Source organism: Uranotaenia lowii, chromosome 2 (assembly GCF_029784155.1).
Source record: "Uranotaenia lowii strain MFRU-FL chromosome 2, ASM2978415v1, whole genome shotgun sequence".
Taxonomy (NCBI): Eukaryota; Metazoa; Arthropoda; class Insecta; order Diptera; family Culicidae; genus Uranotaenia; species Uranotaenia lowii.
Genome location: NC_073692.1, coordinates 328,386,653 through 328,408,061, shown reverse-complemented (window position 1 = coordinate 328,408,061; position 21,409 = coordinate 328,386,653). Strand labels below are relative to the sequence as shown.

At 42.7% G+C, this 21,409-nt stretch overlaps 1 long non-coding RNA gene across 1 annotated transcript; it reads left to right on the top strand.

Moving 5' to 3' along the window:
• Positions 1-5,616: 5,616 nt before the first annotated feature.
• LOC129744773 (uncharacterized) lies at positions 5,617-6,369 on the top strand. The gene is made up of 3 exons (XR_008736996.1): positions 5,617-5,916; positions 5,977-6,217; positions 6,279-6,369. It is a non-coding gene; the product is annotated as an uncharacterized LOC129744773 (long non-coding RNA).
• The last annotated feature ends 15,040 nt before the right edge of the window (positions 6,370-21,409 follow it).

The following is a 21,409-nucleotide window of genomic DNA, read 5'->3' as shown; positions in this document are numbered from 1 at the left end:
TTCTCAATACTTTTGCATTGCACAGTGCGACGAGACATCCACTGTTTGAAGCGAGATAACATTCTCAATACTTTTGCATTGCACAGTGTGGCTGGACACTTGGACATCCACTAAGGCGTGGCGAGACACCCGCCTTGAACAAGCACAGTGCGACGAGACATCCACTGTTTGAAGCGAGATAACATTCTCAATACTTTTGCATTGCACAGCGTGGCTGGACACTTGGACATCCACTAAGGTGTGGCGAGACACCCGCCTTGAACAAGCACAGTGCGACGAGACATCCACTGTTTGAAGCGAGATAACATTCTCAATACTTTTGCATTGCACAGCGTGGCTGGACACTTGGACAACCACTAAGGCGTGGCGAGACACCCGCCTTGAACAAGCACAGTGCGACGAGACATCCACTGTTTGAAGCGAGATAACATTCTCAATACTTTTGCATTGCACAGTGTGGATGGACACTTGGACATCCACTAAGGCGTGGCGAGACACCCGCCTTCAACAAGCACAGTGCGACGAGACATCCACTGTTTGAAGCGAGATTACATTCTCAATACTTTTGCATTGCACAGTGCGACGAGACATCCACTGTTTGAAGCGAGATAACATTCTCAATACTTTTGCATTGCACAGTGCGACGAGACATCCACTGTTTGAAGCGAGATAACATTCTCAATACTTTTGCATTGCACAGTGCGACGAGACATCCACTGTTTGAAGCGAGATAACATTCTCAATACTTTTGCATTGCACAGCGTGGCTGGACACTTGGACAACCACTAAGGCGTAGCGAGACACCCGCCTTGAACAAGCACAGTGCGACGAGACATCCACTGTTTGAAGCGAGATAACATTCTCAATACTTTTGCATTGCACAGCGTGGCTGGACACTTGGACATCCACTAAGGCATGGCAAGACACCCGCCTTCAACAAGCACAGTGCGACGAGACATCCACTGTTTGAAGCGAGATAACATTCTCAATACTTTTGCATTGCACAGTGCGACGAGACATCCACTGTTTGAAGCGAGATAACATTCTCAATACTTTTGCATTGCACAGCGTGGCTGGACACTTGGACAACCACTAAGGCGTGGCGAGACACCCGCCTTGAACAAGCACAGTGCGACGAGACATCCACTGTTTGAAGCGAGATAATATTCTCAATACTTTTGCATTGCACAGCGTGGCTGGACACTTGGACAACCACTAAGGCGTGGCGAGACACCCGCCTTCAACAAGCACAGTGCGACGAGACATCCACTGTTCGAAGCGAGATAACATTCTCAATACTTTTGCATTGCACAGTGTGGATGGACACTTGGACATCCACTAAGGCGTGGCGAGACACCCGCCTTGAACAAGCACAGTGCGACGAGACATCCACTGTTTGAAGCGAGATAACATTCTCAATACTTTTGCATTGCACAGCGTGGCTGGACACTTGGACAACCACTAAGGCGTGGCGAGACACCCGCCTTGAACAAGCACAGTGCGACGAGACATCCACTGTTTGAAGCGAGATAACATTCTCAATACTTTTGCATTGCACAGCGTGGCTGGACACTTGGACATCCACTAAGGTGTGGCGAGACACCCGCCTTGAACAAGCACAGTGCGACGAGACATCCACTGTTTGAAGCGAGATAACATTCTCAATACTTTTGCATTGCACAGCGTGGCTGGACACTTGGACAACCACTAAGGCGTGGCGAGACACCCGCCTTGAACAAGCACAGTGCGACGAGACATCCACTGTTTGAAGCGAGATAACATTCTCAATACTTTTGCATTGCACAGTGCGACGAGACATCCACTGTTTGAAGCGAGATAACATTCTCAATACTTTTGCATTGCACAGTGCGACGAGACATCCACTGTTTGAAGCGAGATAACATTCTCAATACTTTTGCATTGCACAGTGTGGCTGGACACTTGGACATCCACTAAGGCGTGGCGAGACACCCGCCTTGAACAAGCACAGTGCGACGAGACATCCACTGTTTGAAGCGAGATAACATTCTCAATACTTTTGCATTGCACAGTGCGACGAGACATCCACTGTTTGAAGCGATATAACATTCTCCATACTTTTGCATTGCACAGTGCGACGAGACATCCACTGTTTGAAGCGAGATAACATTCTCAATACTTTTGCATTGCACAGTGTGGCTGGACACTTGGACATCCACTAAGGCGTGGCGAGACACCCGCCTTGAACAAGCACAGTGCGACGAGACATCCACTGTTTGAAGCGAGATAACATTCTCAATACTTTTGCATTGCACAGCGTGGCTGGACACTTGGACAACCACTAAGGCGTGGCGAGACACCCGCCTTGAACAAGCACAGTGCGACGAGACATCCACTGTTTGAAGCGAGATAACATTCTCAATACTTTTGCATTGCACAGTGCGACGAGACATCCACTGTTTGAAGCGAGATAACATTCTCAATACTTTTGCATTGCACAGTGCGACGAGACATCCACTGTTTGAAGCGAGATAACATTCTCAATACTTTTGCATTGCACAGTGTGGCTGGACACTTGGACATCCACTAAGGCGTGGCGAGACACCCGCCTTGAACAAGCACAGTGCGACGAGACATCCACTGTTTGAAGCGAGATAACATTCTCAATACTTTTGCATTGCACAGCGTGGCTGGACACTTGGACAACCACTAAGGCGTGGCGAGACACCCGCCTTGAACAAGCACAGTGCGACGAGACATCCACTGTTTGAAGCGAGATAACATTCTCAATACTTTTGCATTGCACAGTGTGGATGGACACTTGGACATCCACTAAGGCGTGGCGAGACACCCGTCTTCAACAAGCACAGTGCGACGAGACATCCACTGTTTGAAGCGAGATAACATTCTCAATACTTTTGCATTGCACAGTGCGACGAGACATCCACTGTTTGAAGCGAGATAATATTCTCAATACTTTTGCATTGCACAGTGCGACGAGACATCCACTGTTTGAAGCGAGATAACATTCTCAATACTTTTGCATTGCACAGTGCGACGAGACATCCACTGTTTGAAGCGAGATAACATTCTCAATACTTTTGCATTGCACAGTGTGGCTGGACACTTGGACATCCACTAAGGCGTGGCGAGACACCCGCCTTGAACAAGCACAGTGCGACGAGACATCCACTGTTTGAAGCGAGATAACATTCTCAATACTTTTGCATTGCACAGCTTTGCTGGACACTTGGACATCCACTAAGGTGTGGCGAGACACCCGCCTTGAACAAGCACAGTGCGACGAGACATCCACTGTTTGAAGCGAGATAACATTCTCAATACTTTTGCATTGCACAGCGTGGCTGGACACTTGGACAACCACTAAGGCGTGGCGAGACACCCGCCTTGAACAAGCACAGTGCGACGAGACATCCACTGTTTGAAGCGAGATAACATTCTCAATACTTTTGCATTGCACAGTGTGGATGGACACTTGGACATCCACTAAGGCGTGGCGAGACACCCGCCTTCAACAAGCACAGTGCGACGAGACATCCACTGTTTGAAGCGAGATAACATTCTCAATACTTTTGCATTGCACAGTGCGACGAGACATCCACTGTTTGAAGCGAGATAATATTCTCAATACTTTTGCATTGCACAGTGCGACGAGACATCCACTGTTTGAAGCGAGATAACATTCTCAATACTTTTGCATTGCACAGTGCGACGAGACATCCACTGTTTGAAGCGAGATAACATTCTCAATACTTTTGCATTGCACAGTGTGGCTGGACACTTGGACATCCACTAAGGCGTGGCGAGACACCCGCCTTGAACAAGCACAGTGCGACGAGACATCCACTGTTTGAAGCGAGATAACATTCTCAATACTTTTGCATTGCACAGCGTGGCTGGACACTTGGACATCCACTAAGGTGTGGCGAGACACCCGCCTTGAACAAGCACAGTGCGACGAGACATCCACTGTTTGAAGCGAGATAACATTCTCAATACTTTTGCATTGCACAGCGTGGCTGGACACTTGGACAACCACTAAGGCGTGGCGAGACACCCGCCTTGAACAAGCACAGTGCGACGAGACATCCACTGTTTGAAGCGAGATAACATTCTCAATACTTTTGCATTGCACAGTGTGGATGGACACTTGGACATCCACTAAGGCGTGGCGAGACACCCGCCTTCAACAAGCACAGTGCGACGAGACATCCACTGTTTGAAGCGAGATAACATTCTCAATACTTTTGCATTGCACAGTGCGACGAGACATCCACTGTTTGAAGCGAGATAACATTCTCAATACTTTTGCATTGCACAGTGCGACGAGACATCCACTGTTTGAAGCGAGATAACATTCTCAATACTTTTGCATTGCACAGTGCGACGAGACATCCACTGTTTGAAGCGAGATAACATTCTCAATACTTTTGCATTGCACAGCGTGGCTGGACACTTGGACAACCACTAAGGCGTAGCGAGACACCCGCCTTGAACAAGCACAGTGCGACGAGACATCCACTGTTTGAAGCGAGATAACATTCTCAATACTTTTGCATTGCACAGCGTGGCTGGACACTTGGACATCCACTAAGGCATGGCAAGACACCCGCCTTCAACAAGCACAGTGCGACGAGACATCCACTGTTTGAAGCGAGATAACATTCTCAATACTTTTGCATTGCACAGTGCGACGAGACATCCACTGTTTGAAGCGAGATAACATTCTCAATACTTTTGCATTGCACAGCGTGGCTGGACACTTGGACAACCACTAAGGCGTGGCGAGACACCCGCCTTGAACAAGCACAGTGCGACGAGACATCCACTGTTTGAAGCGAGATAACATTCTCAATACTTTTGCATTGCACAGTGCGACGAGACATCCACTGTTTGAAGCGAGATAACATTCTCAATACTTTTGCATTGCACAGCGTGGCTGGACACTTGGACATCCACTAAGGCATGGCAAGACACCCGCCTTCAACAAGCACAGTGCGACGAGACATCCACTGTTTGAAGCGAGATAACATTCTCAATACTTTTGCATTGCACAGTGCGACGAGACATCCACTGTTTGAAGCGAGATAACATTCTCAATACTTTTGCATTGCACAGCGTGGCTGGACACTTGGACATCCACTAAGGTGTGGCGAGACACCCGCCTTGAACAAGCACAGTGCGACGAGACATCCACTGTTTGAAGCGAGATAACATTCTCAATACTTTTGCATTGCACAGTGTGGCTGGACACTTGGACATCCACTAAGGCATGGCAAGACACCCGCCTTGAACAAGCACAGTGCGACGAGACATCCACTGTTCGAAGCGAGATAACATTCTCAATACTTTTGCATTGCACAGTGTGGCTGGACACTTGGACAACCACTAAGGCGTGGCGAGACACCCGCCTTGAACAAGCACAGTGCGACGAGACATCCACTGTTCGAAGCGAGATAACATTCTCAATACTTTTGCATTGCACAGCGTGGCTGGACACTTGGACAACCACTAAGGCGTGGCGAGACACCCGCCTTGAACAAGCACAGTGCGACGAGACATCCACTGTTTGAAGCGAGATAACATTCTCAATACTTTTGCATTGCACAGTGTGGCTGGACACTTGGACAACCACTAAGGCGTGGCGAGTCACTCGCCTTGAACAAGCACAGTGCGACGAGACATCAATTGTTAAAAGCGAATACGATTATCCAAGATTCACCGGAATGGAAACCATCCTACGACCAGGGAAGAGCGCAGTCCAGTTTGATTTACTTCATGCTGACCGAAGCTACAACAGCGGAAATCGAGGAAGTTTGCGGTTATGCAGCAAATTTCGATAGCTATTGGTCGGAATCCAACTAATAATCTGCATCTGAGAACCTTTATCGAAAATCCTGATATTCCGCGCTTGCCGTAAGTACCCAGTATTTACTACAAATATTACTCCACCTTATATTTTGTGTCTTTGAACAGCGCCGGAGTCCTTTACGAAAAATTTGGCAACGGTGGCACGCGGTGCTGGTTTGTTGATCAAGACGGTCAAAAACTTCGGCATCATGCGTAACGTGCCGCGGATTGGTGCTTGATGCCCGTCACCTGAGACGAGGGGGGAATTATTATAGCCCACGGCAAGGCTGTGTTGCTCAAAAGGTGGACCGATACTCAACGTTTTTCAGTTACGAGCTAACGGCGCTTCCATCAGCGATTTCAAGTGGTAAGTTAGCAATTATTCCAACCATTATCAATCAATTAAAAATTTTTTTTGTCATTTCTAGGCCAAAATTAATCATCGAAGGTGCATGTGCATGTTCCTAGGCGTATTGATCAGCCCAAGGACATTTTGTGATGGTCACATTTTCATTGGTGGGTATCTTTTTATTAATATATTTTATGACTAATTCTATTGATTGAGACATATCCTATTTTCCATAAATTGACGAAAGGATGCTACAGATGAATGCATAAGCGTTGGTGAGCGAACACCCATTTGTTTTTAGACGCTCTCAGAGGCCGGATACCTTCACTTACCACCAGATGTCGGTCGGAAAAATGTAATTATCTACCGCCTTTAATCTGCCGGAGAAAGGAGACTAGCTGTTTCTGAGTAACCATAAGTTCAACATCGAGTCGAAGATTCCATACCTGCCAGAGTAGTGAGATTGGCCGCAGTGCATCGAATGAATTTTCTGGATATATCCCAAGAGTTAAACTACGCAACATGATTTGGCAGCCGACTTTATGCTTAAGCTGCATAAGCGTTCTGAATGATACGTCGCAAGCGTTAATGGTAAAGGGAGGTGAGCAATTTTTTTAACTTTCTTTTAAATTTGTTACCTCATCCATCCAAATTTCTTATTTTGAAGTAGATGTGTTCAAATGATGATAAGCTTAAAATTAAATTTTATTTAATTCTTGATTTTTTTTTTTACTTTTACGTTCTAAATTCGAATCTTTATTCAAATTGTGTTTTTATAATGACATTGCATTTAGAATTCATTAGTTTTAAGTAAATAAAACCAATCTTTGATAACTGATGAAAATAATATGCCAAACAAAAACTAATTTAAGATATATTTATTCTCCTAACCTATCGCCTAATTTTCCTTTAAATCCTTTTCGGCTTTCTAAACATACATAGCTGTTTAAATGCAACAAAAAAAGATTGAATTATTTATGAAATGTCAATAATAATAATGCTTTTGCTTGGTTATTTCTAGATAACAATCGTACGGGTGGTGAAAATCAACTATCCCGATATGGAACTACAACGCTGCACGGGGAAAAGACTACATCACATTTGTATAAAATGCGATGATTCCACGGCGATTGTTTGATTCTATGCTCGCCAAATTTCGCGCGAACACAAACGATTGCTGGCGATTACAGTACCAGCAACAAAAAAAAACCATTTTCCACCCCGTCTGGGGCTGAGTAAATGACCTGAAATTTGTACAAACAGCACCATACACCATGCCATAGACAACACAAATGGCGTGTGCAAATTCGATGATTCCAAGACGATTGTTTGATCTATGCTCGCCCACACACGATACAAACGTATTTAGCGCGAACACAAACGATGGCTGGCGATAACAGTAATAACAAAAAACCACCGCCACCCCTACTGGGGCTGAGTAAATTTCCTGAATATTGTACAAACAGCACCATACACTATGCCACAGAGGGTGGTTTGTACAAAATATTTCGATCCAGACTGATTTTACTCAAACCGTTTGCGCGCTCATTCAAGCAGTGCCATACCTCCTGCTAGTGAATTAGTGGTTCATGGTTCATGAAAAATTTATTTGTTCAAAAAATTTTTTGATTGTTATGACACTAATCTTAGTTTTAATTACTCATACTATTACATTCGATTACCATTCGAATTTGGATTTCTCCAATTGTTCGCTAAACTTAACATTATGAAACGAATTCAAATCCATACGCGGAATACAAATTCAATTTACATTTAATAATTCATAATTTGGATCAAAAAACCAGCATCTAAATAGAATTCAAATTTAAATGCAGACTCACAATTCAGAATCACAGTTCAAATTAAAAAATCATCATTCAGTTCGAAATGATATTAAAATAATAATATCATATTCAAATCTGATTTTGGAATTGTAATTCACAGTTGTGAATTCAAATTCTGGTTTAAGATTCAAAATGTATATATTTCTGATAAAAAATAGAATAATTGAGGCCCTCAGGATCAGAGGGGTGCAAGTGCCAAAATCATCAGTTTTGAGTTTAGTATACATAACGGTGCAAAACTCAGATTTTTTCTATAATTTATTAACACTTGTTTGATTGAATTAAAACTGCTCGGTTTCGAAAAATATATGAGAACTCGAGCACCTTCCCAACTTTGAACCGCGTTTTCTCGAAACTATCATTTAGACACATGTACCCCTTTGATCCCAAGCGCTTCAATTTGAATTCAGAATTTACCTCTACATATTATAATGTCATGGGGTTAATTCATGAGATTTTATGATTTTATACTAAAATGAACGGGTTTTAAATTACAGATTCTCTTTTTAGAATTATATTTTTGGTTCCTATCTTTTCTAGTTGTAGCTGCAGAATCAGATTCAAATGATTTTTAAATAGTGTAATCTAATCGAATCCGTTGACAATTTCAATAGATTACTTATTCTAATTTTGTGTCAATATCAGTTGCCCAACCTATAACGGGTTTTGATGAACGAAGCTTTAAGCTCGCGGGGATAGAGAGGCTACTTTGTACGTCTCGCAAGTCTCAATCAAGCTTTGCAGTCCGGATTTATAATGTTTCGGACAGATATCACATGCTCGCGTATGTCGGCAATGTTGCGGGCAGTAAACTGAAACTGTACAGCGATCACTTATGCAACATGTTGTCATATAGTCTGTACATCTGTAAATCTTCAGTCTCGTCGGGGTGAATGATGCTCGTTTGCCCCTGGTCCGCTGTATGGCCGTAAATTGCCACTGCTACTCCTTTCCCTAGATAATACTACTAGGCTTCGGGTGGCTAGTGGCAATGGTGGTTACAGTTGAGGCTCATTTTTGGTGCGGCCGACGACCGCGCAGTTAGAACAGGTGTGTCTGACTGTGTTGTTGTGGCTTGCTAACAACTCCTAACGGAGGCAAAATTACAACAACAATTTTTTTTTCAAAAAGCTGGATTTTCATGGAAAGTAAAATTGAAACATCAGATAATCTAATCGTATGTTTTAATCCACTATTTTCAATTTCGTATATTTTAAAATTTTCTATGTTAATTTTTAGTCTGTTTAATGGACTTTGGTTGAAACGGGTCGAAACAAGTAGAAATGGATTGACAGTTGATCATCTGTCTCTTTCCGATTGACTTCGACCGATTTGTACCAGGTCGAAACGAATCCTGCTGCCGAGCTGGATTGGTTTCGACTAGTTTCCACTTGCTCCATTGAACAACGACCCAACTTGTTTCGACCAAAACATTGGCTCGTTGAACATCTATCACTTGACCGATACCAGTTGAAACCGATTTTTACCAACGGTTGAACGAAGCTTTTGGTCATTTGACATTAAACTTGATTTGAAAATGCATTAAAAAAAAATTATCATCGACATCTGTAAAGTTTTAAAATATTCTATCGCTAGAATACTAGCTCTTGGTTGAAAGCGATTAACTGCTTTAACGATTTAAGGGTTTCCACATCACAGTGTTCCACATTACAGCATAAAGTAGGCATCGTTTGTGTTAACTGACATTCTATGCAATCCTACTTGAATGGCAGCTGCTTATTTTAATTCTAAATGATTATGATTTTATGTTGAGATATTTCGTTTTAATGAAATGGTTTGAGGTTCAGACCCGTATCTTTATATAGATTCGGTGCTCAGATAGAGATTTTAGATTTCTTTCAGCTCCCAGTTATAATTTTGCTACTAGATAAAAATAATTTGTTGCGATTCCAAATCTTTCTATCGAAACAAAATTGTTTTTGTCGCTAACAAGAACACATTTTGTTGCTTTTTATATGCTTTTAGTAAGGCTTTTTCTAACATTTCAATTTTAGTTTTTCGATTAAAGGATACCTGTTTGAGGATTTCATCGACAAAGTACCTTCACTAGAGCCTAAAATACGTAATTATGGTTCGATTTTCTTTCACATAATTAAGGTTTTGAATTACTCACATTTCGACATTTCAACTAAGGTTTACAAAATACTTAAATTCCTTTTCACTTCAATTCGTAAAAAAAACTTTTTTTTTTAATTGTCATTTAGTCATCGTAGCATTAGCAGTTTAATTCGTGCTAAGCAATACATTCAGTTGAAGCAATACATTCAGTTGAAGATGTGAAAATAAACAACCCTCGAATAAAAAGGATAAATTTGAGTACGGCTGCCGAACTTAGTATTGAGTATGCCTCTCAGAACTTAGTTTGGCGATTGCCCAGTCAAACTCAAAGTTGAGGGCTGCCACTGAAGTGCTGTTTTGAACCAAAACTACTTAATTTTGAGTTTAAAAAAAGGAGCGTGTACGTGTACGTGTACGAGTGTGTAATTCGGTGATTACGGAAAACAATCTTCTCAACACAATCGATTTGTTTGCGCGTCTGGCCGTCCACCCGAGGGCCCCGGAAGGTTTGGTACATCTTATCGAAATGCTTCGCTCGATAAGAATCGAAGGTGATGGATCAAGAAAGAAACACCGGAATCGTCCACTCGGGAGACTTCCGCCGTAAGCAGTAGCGGTACCGCGACGAAGGAAATCAAACGTGGAAAACGGGAACGGGAAGAAGCAGCCGCCGAACAGAAGCTCGAGAAAGAAGCCGAGAAACGGCGAGAAAAATCGATCAGAGGTGTTATTTTATTTTTGTCCGAATAAGAGCTGTTCGATAACTTGTTTTTTTTTTATATTTCAGCTGCTCTAACTGCAGCAGCGGCCGACGAATACGAGCTGCAGGCTGTCACGGAGCGCGAGTCGCGAGCCTTGCAGAGCAAACGAGATCGCAGCGAACGGGATTCCCATACCTGCATCCTGCACTGAAATACCGGTGTATATTTTCGATTCTGGAGGGCAGTCGAAGAGCAGTTTTGGAACAGAAAATTACTCCGGTAGTAGAACGGAGTGGATCTGTTACAGTGCTCAAACAGGAACAAAATCTCCGTAATTCGGAAACCATGGAAGGAAAACCGGTTCAAGTGCTGGAAACCGGAGACGACCACACGTTTGTGTTAAACGAAAATGCACTGAACGAAATATTGTTTAGGAATAGGTTCCGGACCGAACTGTGTTGTATCGGTAGCCGGTGATCTTCGAAAGGGCGAAAGTTTTCTGAATTTGTGGCTGCGCTAATGTACTCAAAGTACGGATGTCATTAGGTTGCCTCAGCCTGATTGGATGACGGAAACAAGCCGCTAACCCGATTTTTGTGGCGCGGTAGAAGTGAACGGGACACAACCGGTATACTTATGTGGTCGGATATTTTTCTGCACGACATGCCGAAAGGAGGAAAGTTGGCAATTCTGCTCATGGAGCCACGGGGTGCCTTCGAAAGCCCAAGCACATCACGGGATTGTGCTTCAGTTTTTGCGTAGAGTACTGTCCATAGAGATCTTCTGACTAAATAATTAGAATTGTAGATACGCTAAACTCTCTTCTATTACAGCTATCCCTGAAAATGGACGTCTAGCGTTTACAAAGGCGAAAACAATGGCAAAAATTGTTCCAGAGACTTCAGTTTCTAGCCGAAGACTGGTACGAAGCTGGTGCATTAGGAGAATTTCACGGAAATTGTATGCTTTCTCATGCCACACCCCGGCTTAACCGTGGCTACGAATCAAACATTCGTTGGCTGACATTACCCCAGAGTTGAAAAAATCTCAAGGAGCTGGTTCCCATGTTGTTAGTCCCACAGAACCTCATTGTCAAAGATATCAATGGTCAGAACTTGAGATTTAGTTCAATATTTCAAATCATACATCCATTTACAAGGGAAACGATCTGCCCGAACCCAAAGTATGCTCGTTGCAACGGCTAAAGCAAATAATCTCACGGCAGTGGCGGCTGCTGAAGAAATCTATGTCCAGTTTGTGGAAGATGTTTGCGGTGAAGCAAAACCTTACCTGAACTCAAACCATCTGGATTCAGAACATAATCACATCAAGAAGAAGTTTTACATCACTCTGGCTAACCTAAGATGGAAGGAGAGAAGTTTTCCGAAAAATACCGTGAAAAGTTGGAACTGGACTCCAATGACGCATCCACCACGTTCCGGGCGCGTAACGAAAGCAAAAACAGCCGAACAGATTGGTGCAATACTAAACTAAAAAGTCATCGCAACGACAATTACTTGGCAAGTAACGATCTGTTGTACCTGTCCCTTGGATCCAACTACTGCGTCGAGGAGTATGCCGACCGCCTGCCGAGTATCCATAATATGTTGCAAGAATACCAAATCCACTCGAACGTTGTTTTTTTTTCCAGACAAACCAATGTTCTACCATGCCATTAGCGTAAGTTGAATCTTGTTTAATTTATAGAGACAATATTCATAATTATTGTTTTCCAACAGCAAAAGTACGATCAGCTTCGGATGGTGGATCAAAACTCGGAAAACTTTCAAACTCCCAGAAAATGGCAAAATATCTGGAAGCCACCTGTTTCGAAATGTATCGAATCCATGCGACCGCTGCATCCGCCCAAGATTTGGGAAGACATAAGCCCCCAGTTCTTGGTTACCTTCTGGTCCCTGAAAATGTGTGATCTGCAAGTTCATATTGAGAGTTATCAGAAGGAAATAAACAAGCTAAAGCAGCTGACCAAGTCATCAATGGGTTCCAAAGAACAAAATGCATCGAAGAACAAGAAGGAACAGGAGCGCCACAATTCTCTGATCGATAAGTCACAGGACGAGAGAAAGAAACATCAGGAACACGTCGACAAGATCATGCATCGACTGACGAGCGAGATGATTCCTGGTGCCTATCCCGAGTCTGCAGCTTTGTCTGTTCTCGCGGTGCAGACTCACAGCCTTGGATGCGTTGAACTTTGCCACACAGCCTTGAAGACGGTCAATTTGTTTACCTTCCTATGCTACTATCGAATATTCTGCAACACCACTTACTCCCGAAAACGAAGCCACACATTACGGGAGATTCCTGTGCGCTATGTTGGAGATGGTTATGCGATGACATGCCGATTAGAGCACATTCAGTCGCGAGTGCTGCAATTATCCAGGCTAAGTAACAAAATTCCGCGTGAGCAATCAAGCAAACGAAATCTATCGTCACGTTTGCCACAAGTGGCATGACAAAATTACCGAAGCGATGGTGTTTTGCTTAGATTCCAAGGTTTACATACATATTTGCATTTAGCTGATTATTCTTATGCGAGTTTTGCCAAGCTTCCCGGTACTTGCCAAGCTGACTCAGATAATTGCAAAAAAGTTGAAAAGTTGAAATGAGAGGTATGTTCTTTTATCTCTTTCGCTTTTTGTAAACTACAAAATTGCATGTATCGGCAGCACCAAATTGTTGGCCAGTGAAGCTAAAGGTTGAGACGAATTAAAAGTCAGATATGGAGACAAAATCATTCTGAGCTGGAGGAACTCTTGTACCAATTCTACACTACAGCTCACAGCAACCGCTGTGTTATTCTAAAATTTGAACACTTCAATCGGTGAACGCTGGACCGCTTCGTCCAAGACTGTGACAGGTAACCGGAACAAGAACAATCAACTTTTACTTGCAGTTTTACTTGCTGTTATAGATCTAAAAGGTAAGTTTATTTCAATCAATATTAATCAGAAGTTTTATGCTTTACGCATCCTGAACCGCAAGGCAGAAATATTTTACTTAGTACATGAAAAGAAAACTTTTTCTTAGCGTTATTCGAGATCTTGGGTTCTATTTTTGTTTCCTAATAAAAAAAATATGTTTATTCTTTGAATTTGTATAGCTTAAAGGTTTCTTTACATTCCGACATAAGTGATGAAAACATTTTTCAAGAAAGCAATATGTGTTTGCAGAATCAGAATTTAGATTCAGTATTCAGATTCCAAATAAGATACATATTTATGATTTTGATACAGAATTCAAATTCAGATTTTTGAAGCAGTTTTCAGAACCCATATTCAGAATTCTGATTCGGAATTCAGAATCAACATTCAGCTTCAGTATTCAGATTCAAAATTTAAATTCAGAACACAGATTCAGGATTCAGATTTAGAACCCATGTTCAGAATCTAGATTGAGAATAAAATTGAATTTGGTTCCTGCAATTGTTTGCTTTTTACTCTGTTAACGCATTAGGAAGCCAGACAGAATCAAAATTCATATTAAGAATTTAATTCATATTTACAATTTAGAATCGGCATTGAAAATTCAAAACTCCAATTTGATGCAGACTTATAATTCAGAGTCACAGTTAAAATTCAAAAATCATCATTCTGTTCCGAATTTATAGTCAAATGCATGATTTGAATTCCAAATTTAGCGCTGATGTGGTCTAGTGGATAGGCTGGCGCGAGTCTGGTAACCCAGGCGTACTGGGTTCGATTCCCGGTATCGGCAAGAAAAACTTTTGGGATCGTATCCCATAATAGTTGCCGACAAGTAAGATTTGTTTCCATATATAACTTACTTTATACCTATAACTAAATATTCCAGAGGGAATGCATCTGTGGTTAATCTCAAGAGACTAATGCAAGCGGAGTGGATTGCCAACCATTGTAGGTCTCTGAAGGTTGGATGCCTTCCCTCGACGAACCATCGGCCGTGGAAGCCTGAGAAGCAATTCGAAGGCCAAGCCACACAGACATAGGCTGAACCTTGCTACCGATGGGGGAACCATACATACATACATACATACATACATACACAAATGCATGTTTTGATTTTTAAATGCATTTCAGTCATTCAGCATCAAAATTAAAATTTCGATTATCCGAATTTCCCCTCTTTGGTAATTTTTGAAATTTTAAAGTCGATTTTTGACAAAAACAGTTTTTCGAAAAAAACACCACTTTGGTTGATTTTCATGAGCAAAAAGTGGTTTCTCGTATTTCTCGTATCGAATCAAGTATTAGATTTGCCCTTTTGAAATGTTACGTGAGATTTGCAAACATCTTCAATCACCTACTCTTTCAAGCAAAAGCATGAATACATGCTAGAGCGAAAGCTATTTTATTTGGGAAGCAAGAAGGAGATAACACCGAAACAAACCAAGGTATAGAAAATCGCATCGACTTTGAGAAAACGGAGTCTGGCGTGCGGAAAGGAAAATAAAAACAACAAAACAAATCTTGTTAAGTTGGCAGCTCCACCTGCATAACCTAATTAAACAGTTGGTATTTTCTAGCCGTGCTCCACCGATTGGCCACCAGTTACGAGCTGTTCGAAATTGAAAAAAAAACAGCCAGACAGGCAATTGCCCAAAGTCTACAGAAAAGGCGTTGAAACCGTGAGTATTTCTTGGAACCAAAGTTATATTTATTCCTGAACGGAAACTCTTTTTCTGACAGGACCCCTTTTTTGATCAAGCTCTCGAGATTCACCAGTGACCACCTTGTGCACTTCCGGTTCCGATATCCGAGAGGGCAACTCGCCACTTCCCTGTTGACTGAAATCACATTCAGACGCCGCTACCTAGTGCTTCGGCGGACAAGCAGCCAACCAAGGAAAGCAAGTTTCGGCGCCCTCTTCCGGAGCACATGTTCGTGCCGATCTAAAGGGGTGAGTCATTCGAAAACCTTCCGAAGTCCAATAGGGCCACCGCCTACCATCAGCTGAGGACACATTTGCCGGTTTTTTTTCGTGTCTACTGGTGGTCAAAGACGTTTTTCGAAGTCCATTTTGTGGGATTAGCCAACTGCAGGACAGTTTCGTTTCCCTAGGATCGATGCGGTGGTTCGGAGTACGAGAAGGGGTCACCGGTGCGGAAATACCCTCTCAATCGCTTGGCCAACAGATGACAAGAGAATGGAGCACCAGAGAAAGTCCACAGAATGGACAGGAACATCGAACGTCCTTCGGACGCGCTGAAGTGCGCGGAATTGCAGCTGTTGTCAGCTATATCACGCGTGCTCAAAGTGAATGGTGGTGTCCAGTGTCAATGCATGAAAGCAGTGTGGAGGACTGGATAGGTCTGTCGTACTCAACGGCGGAAGTAACAGCCCACCCGATGTGGGAGGATGATACGGTGCGGCGAAGGGATTGGGCGAGGCTCAAGCAAGGTCTGCCAGCACCTAATAAACGCCTGGAAGGTATGCAACCGGAGAGCCGAAGCATCTAAGCAGAACCAAATGTAAGTCGCTAACTTTTATTAATATTTGGGGAGAAAATGGCACCTATCGATTGAAGTTAATCAACACTTATGTTCGCAAAAGCTTGTTGATATCAGTCTCGTTTGAACTACGGTACGTTGCACATCGTGTGTGTGAGCTGAATCGAAATCTAATTTATTTTTCTTCTCTCCTTCCACACGCTATTGTCGAGCGGTGCAATGACCCACAACGATACACCAAGGTCATCGAAAAATGAAGTTCGAGTGCGGAAATATCACGAAAATTATGCTGGGCCATATCTCGTTATGGCTGAAACAAATGTCGGAAATATATCTGCTGCGAAGATTGCTAAAAGTCTGGTGAAGAAATTTGGTGACGATTTTATACGTGCTATGCCGGTTTCTAAAACCAAAATGAAAATTTTGATGCGATCGAGGGATGCTGCTAATGAAATAGCAGGCATCGGTACCTCAAATGAAGTGCGTTTTTTTATCCCCCAACGGCTGGTGGAGTGCCTTGGGGTAGCCTATATTGAGCCGGATATTTGTGATGAAGAATTGAAGTTTGCTAATGCGTACGATAAACGCAAGTCGAATCAAGTTGATAACCCGGAGATAGTTCATGCTCGTCGTGTGCTTAGAAAATTAGCTGATGATAAAGAGGAAGCCCTGTTTACGGTGATTTTTACTTTCGCTGGGCAGAGTTTACCTACTCACATCGAGTTGAATAGAGTGCTTTATTCTGTTAAGCAGTACATTTATCCTGTCCGCCAGTGTGGTAACTGCTGGCGCTTGGGACATGATAAAAAAGGATGCAAGAGTGCTAAACGCTGTAACCAATGCTTGGAGCAAGTGGGCGGCGAAGATCATGCTTGTGAAAATAGTGAGCCCCAGTGCGTTAACTGTTTGGGCTCCCATCGGGCCAATGATCACAAGCTTTGTCCGAAAATAATTCAAAAAAAGAAAACCGATAAAGAGCGGCGCGACACTTTTTCACAAGGACGTGTCGATTGGTTTTGTGGAACAACTTCAAATGAATCATCAAACTCACTAACTATCATCTCCCAACCAACAACAAAATCCACCGTGGCAGTTGCTTGCCAAACAAGTAATGTTGACAAGAATGGGTCTAATCCTTCCAGCAAACGTCGTCATAATGTCGATTCGGACGATGAGCTTCCCCAACTTGAAGTTAACATTTCTGACGGGGTTTGCGATTCGATCCGATCGACGATTGAATCTACTGAGGTCATCGATATCGTTGCAGAGGCTCTGGAAGTTCCTGAGGAAGATGTTGAAACTCGACAAAAAATTCAACAAATGGTTTTGGAGAGAATTTCGGATGTTGTAAGTGATAAAATGAAAGGATATTTTGCTAATCTCAGATTATGAAAAACACCACACCGAGCACTTTAACAGCCACCGTTCCTCTGCAATGTCTACAATGGAATTGTAGAGGGATAAATAGTAAACGCTCATCTTTAATCCAGCTCATAAATACACACAATATCAATATTTCGCTTTTGAGTGAAACACATCTCGACAATCACACAAACTTTAGTCTACCGCAGCACACCATTTTTCGTAAAGATCACAGACGAAACTCGATGGGCGTAGCCATCGCGATTCGTTCAGAACTGAATCCCGTAGCATTTCCTATTGCACTGTCAGCGGATATTCAAGCCGTTGCCTGCCAGATCAAATACATCTCCGGGTTGATCACTATTGTATCTGTGTACATACACCCGCAAGCCAACATATCGCAGACTCAGTTTGATAATTTTTTATCAACCGTTCCGAAACCGTGCATCATTGGAGGAGACTTTAACGCAAAACATCACCTATGGGGAAGCGATCATGGAAACACACGTGGAGACCGTCTTCATCAAGCCATCGAAACATCTCATCTCGTCATTCTCAACAATGGTCAGCCAACTAGGTTTGATGTAAACCGGTCGTGGGGCGCAATTGATATCACGCTGGTTTCTTCGAGCCTTAGTTTGTGCTTCGACTGGGAGGTTTTGGATTCACCAAATGGAAGCGATCATTTTCCGATAGTTTTTCATTCGAGTACTACATGCGCGATGAAATTCTACTCTGGAATCAATGTTCGGAAAATCGACTGGGAACGTTTTACCGGAAGCCTCGAGGAATCATTCGTCGAAAATGGAGAACCGGATAGCTTTGATGTCTTCTTTGAGCTGATTTGGCAAGCACTGCGCAGATCCTGTCCATCAGTAAACTCGAACCACACTCGCCGAATACCGCAACCCTATTGGGACGAAGAGCTAACAGAAGCGAAGAAAGCCACCAGAGTTGCTTTCCGCGCTTGGAAACGAGAGCTGTCAACCGAAGCTTACGAAGGGTACGCTAATACAGAACGAAGGTTCAGAAATTTGGTACGCGAGAAGAAGAGGAAAAGTTGGCAACATTTTTGTGATAGTTGTGATAGTTCTACGTCCCTCACAACCTTATGGAGGATGGCTAGAAGATTCAAAGGGCGCGGAGAGCCATCAAAAAACCTTAGAATTTCGGACAATTTGGCCAACGATGTTTTGGACAAGTTGGCTCCCTCATCTGCCAAAAATCCACCCCCGGCTTTTCTACAATGTTCGTGTTGCCCTCAAACTGGTTTACCATTCTCAGTATCGGATATTCAAGCAGTTTTAAAAATCGGTAAAGATTCGGCTCCTGGTTTGGATGGTGTTCCATATTCCGTCATAAATCATCTCCCATGGGCGGCGCTTAGTCAGTTGCGAAAAATCTATTGCCAAATTTTTGCTTCAGGAAGAATTCCGGAAAGCTGGAAAACCTTTAAAATTGTACCGATTCCTAAAAGTGGTCATGATCCGATTTCTCCTTCTGCTGTTCGCCCAATCGCGTTAGCTTCATGTTTTCGCAAAGTGTATGAACTCATAATCAAAGATCGACTAGAACATTTCATCGAAAACAACAACTTATTCCCTTCAGCTATCAACGGTTTTAGGAAAGGACGAGGAACAATGGATGCGTTGTTTCCCCTGATTAATGAAGCTTCTTTAGCTTTGAAAAGAAGAGAGCATGTGGTGATATGTAGCCTCGATATCAAAGCCGCCTACGACAACGTGGAAATTAATGTTCTGGTCCGCGAATTACGCTCATTAACAGTCCCTGAATGCCTAGTAAGAAGTATCTTCCATCTTTTTGAAGAAAGGAATTTGTGCATTTCAAATGGATTAGATTCAATATCTAGGACAACGTGGAAAGGCCTTCCTCAGGGATCTCCACTAAGTCCGTTATGCTTTAATGTTGTGATCAGTGGATTGATCAACAGTGTCCCTCCTGATGTGATAACCGTAAATTACGCCGATGACACAACAATTGCTGTAAGAGGAACCTCGCTGGAGCATAGTTGCGAATCTCTCCAAAGGGCAGTGGATATAGTTGTGGAAAATATTTTCGACCTTGGGTTAGAACTTTCGCCCACGAAATGTAAGTGCCTTCTGATCTCGACACAACAATGCGATAATCCCCCAGAAATAAATATCGGCGGTTGCACTTTGGAATACGTCAGATCCCTGAGGTTACTCGGCATGTACCTCACACGAAATCTGTCGTGGTCGTGTCATATTAGAGAGGTACAAAAACGTACGGCTCCGTATCTTAACTTTCTACGAAGCATATCGGGCCAGTCATGGGGAGCACATCCAGCAGCAATGTTAGCTATTTTCAAGTCATGTGTGAGATCAATATTGGAATACGGTTCCATATTTATGACGGAGTTAACACAAAAAGAAGCCATCGTTTTGGATAGACTACAATGGGCAGGAATTCGAATCTGTTTGGGCTCCACAAAAACCACCCACACAGGTTCACTCGAAGTGATGGCTGGTATTATTCCGCTGCAACAAAGAAGAGAACTTGCTGTCATGCGTTTTGTAAATAAAAGAGCGTCACTTTCTTCTTGGCATGGTCAATACTCCAGACCGATCTTGGAAGGTGGCTTAGTGGCTACGGGAATACACCGCGCCATAAGAATGCTTAACGAATTTATTCCACTTGAACAGCCTCTAAATAATCTCCCATGCTACATGGTCAACCGTGAAGTTGTAAGAACAATAATATCCATTGATCTCACTGTTAAACGGTTATGTTCAGAACACCAGAACTCATCGGCAGCTGATTTGGTTTCAAACTATCTCTTGGAAGTGTATGCCAACGCGAAAATCTTGGCAACTGACGGGTCGAAAGATATACACGGCACAGGTTATGCTGTGGTAAATAGTTTTGGAGCGCCTGCAGAAGGGATCAAACTCGACAGTAAAGCATCAGTTTATATGGCAGAGCTTCTAGCAATCAGGCATGCTGCGAAAATGATCGTAAGCCTTCCTGTTGCTCAGTATATTATTCTAACCGATAGTTTGAGTTGTCTCACGAGCCTTCAAAAAATCAACATCAATCAAAAATATCCCGTTGCTTGGTACGATATAAAAGCTTCCATTCTTGAAGGACAAAGAATGGGGCACGAGATCCATCTGATATGGGTTCCGTCTCACAGAGGTATTCCAATGAACGAGTTGGCAGATCAAGAGGCGAAAAGTGCGTGCATCAATGGTGGTACAGCAGATTATATTTTAACATCATTCGACATCCAGTTTCCGATTCGGCGTACAACAGTGCACAAATGGCAAGCAAAGTGGAATGCAGGAACTAAAGGACGTTTCTGTCACAGCATCATCTCTAACGTTTCGCTCCAACCATGGTTTAGTAGCTTGGATCTCAACCGCAGACAAATTGTAATCCTTTCCAAATTAATATCAAATCATTCACGGCTCCCTGCTCATCTGACTAGAAATGGTATCCTATTGGACGCGACGTGCAGTTGTGGCGAATCCATCGCAGATCCTGATCACATTATCTTCGCATGCAGCAGATTTGAAAATCTTCGTAGACCTATTTGGCGAATTTTAATGAAAAAAGGAATTCCACCCGATATTCATTTGATACTAAAAAAGAAAGACATTGAATTATATAAAACGATAGCTAATTTTGTAATTGAATGTAAAATAGACATGTAAGTAGAAGAGTAATTAACACTTGGCCGGTTATGTTATAGAGGTAAAGCCAATAAAAAAAATTAAAAAAAAAAAAAAAAAAA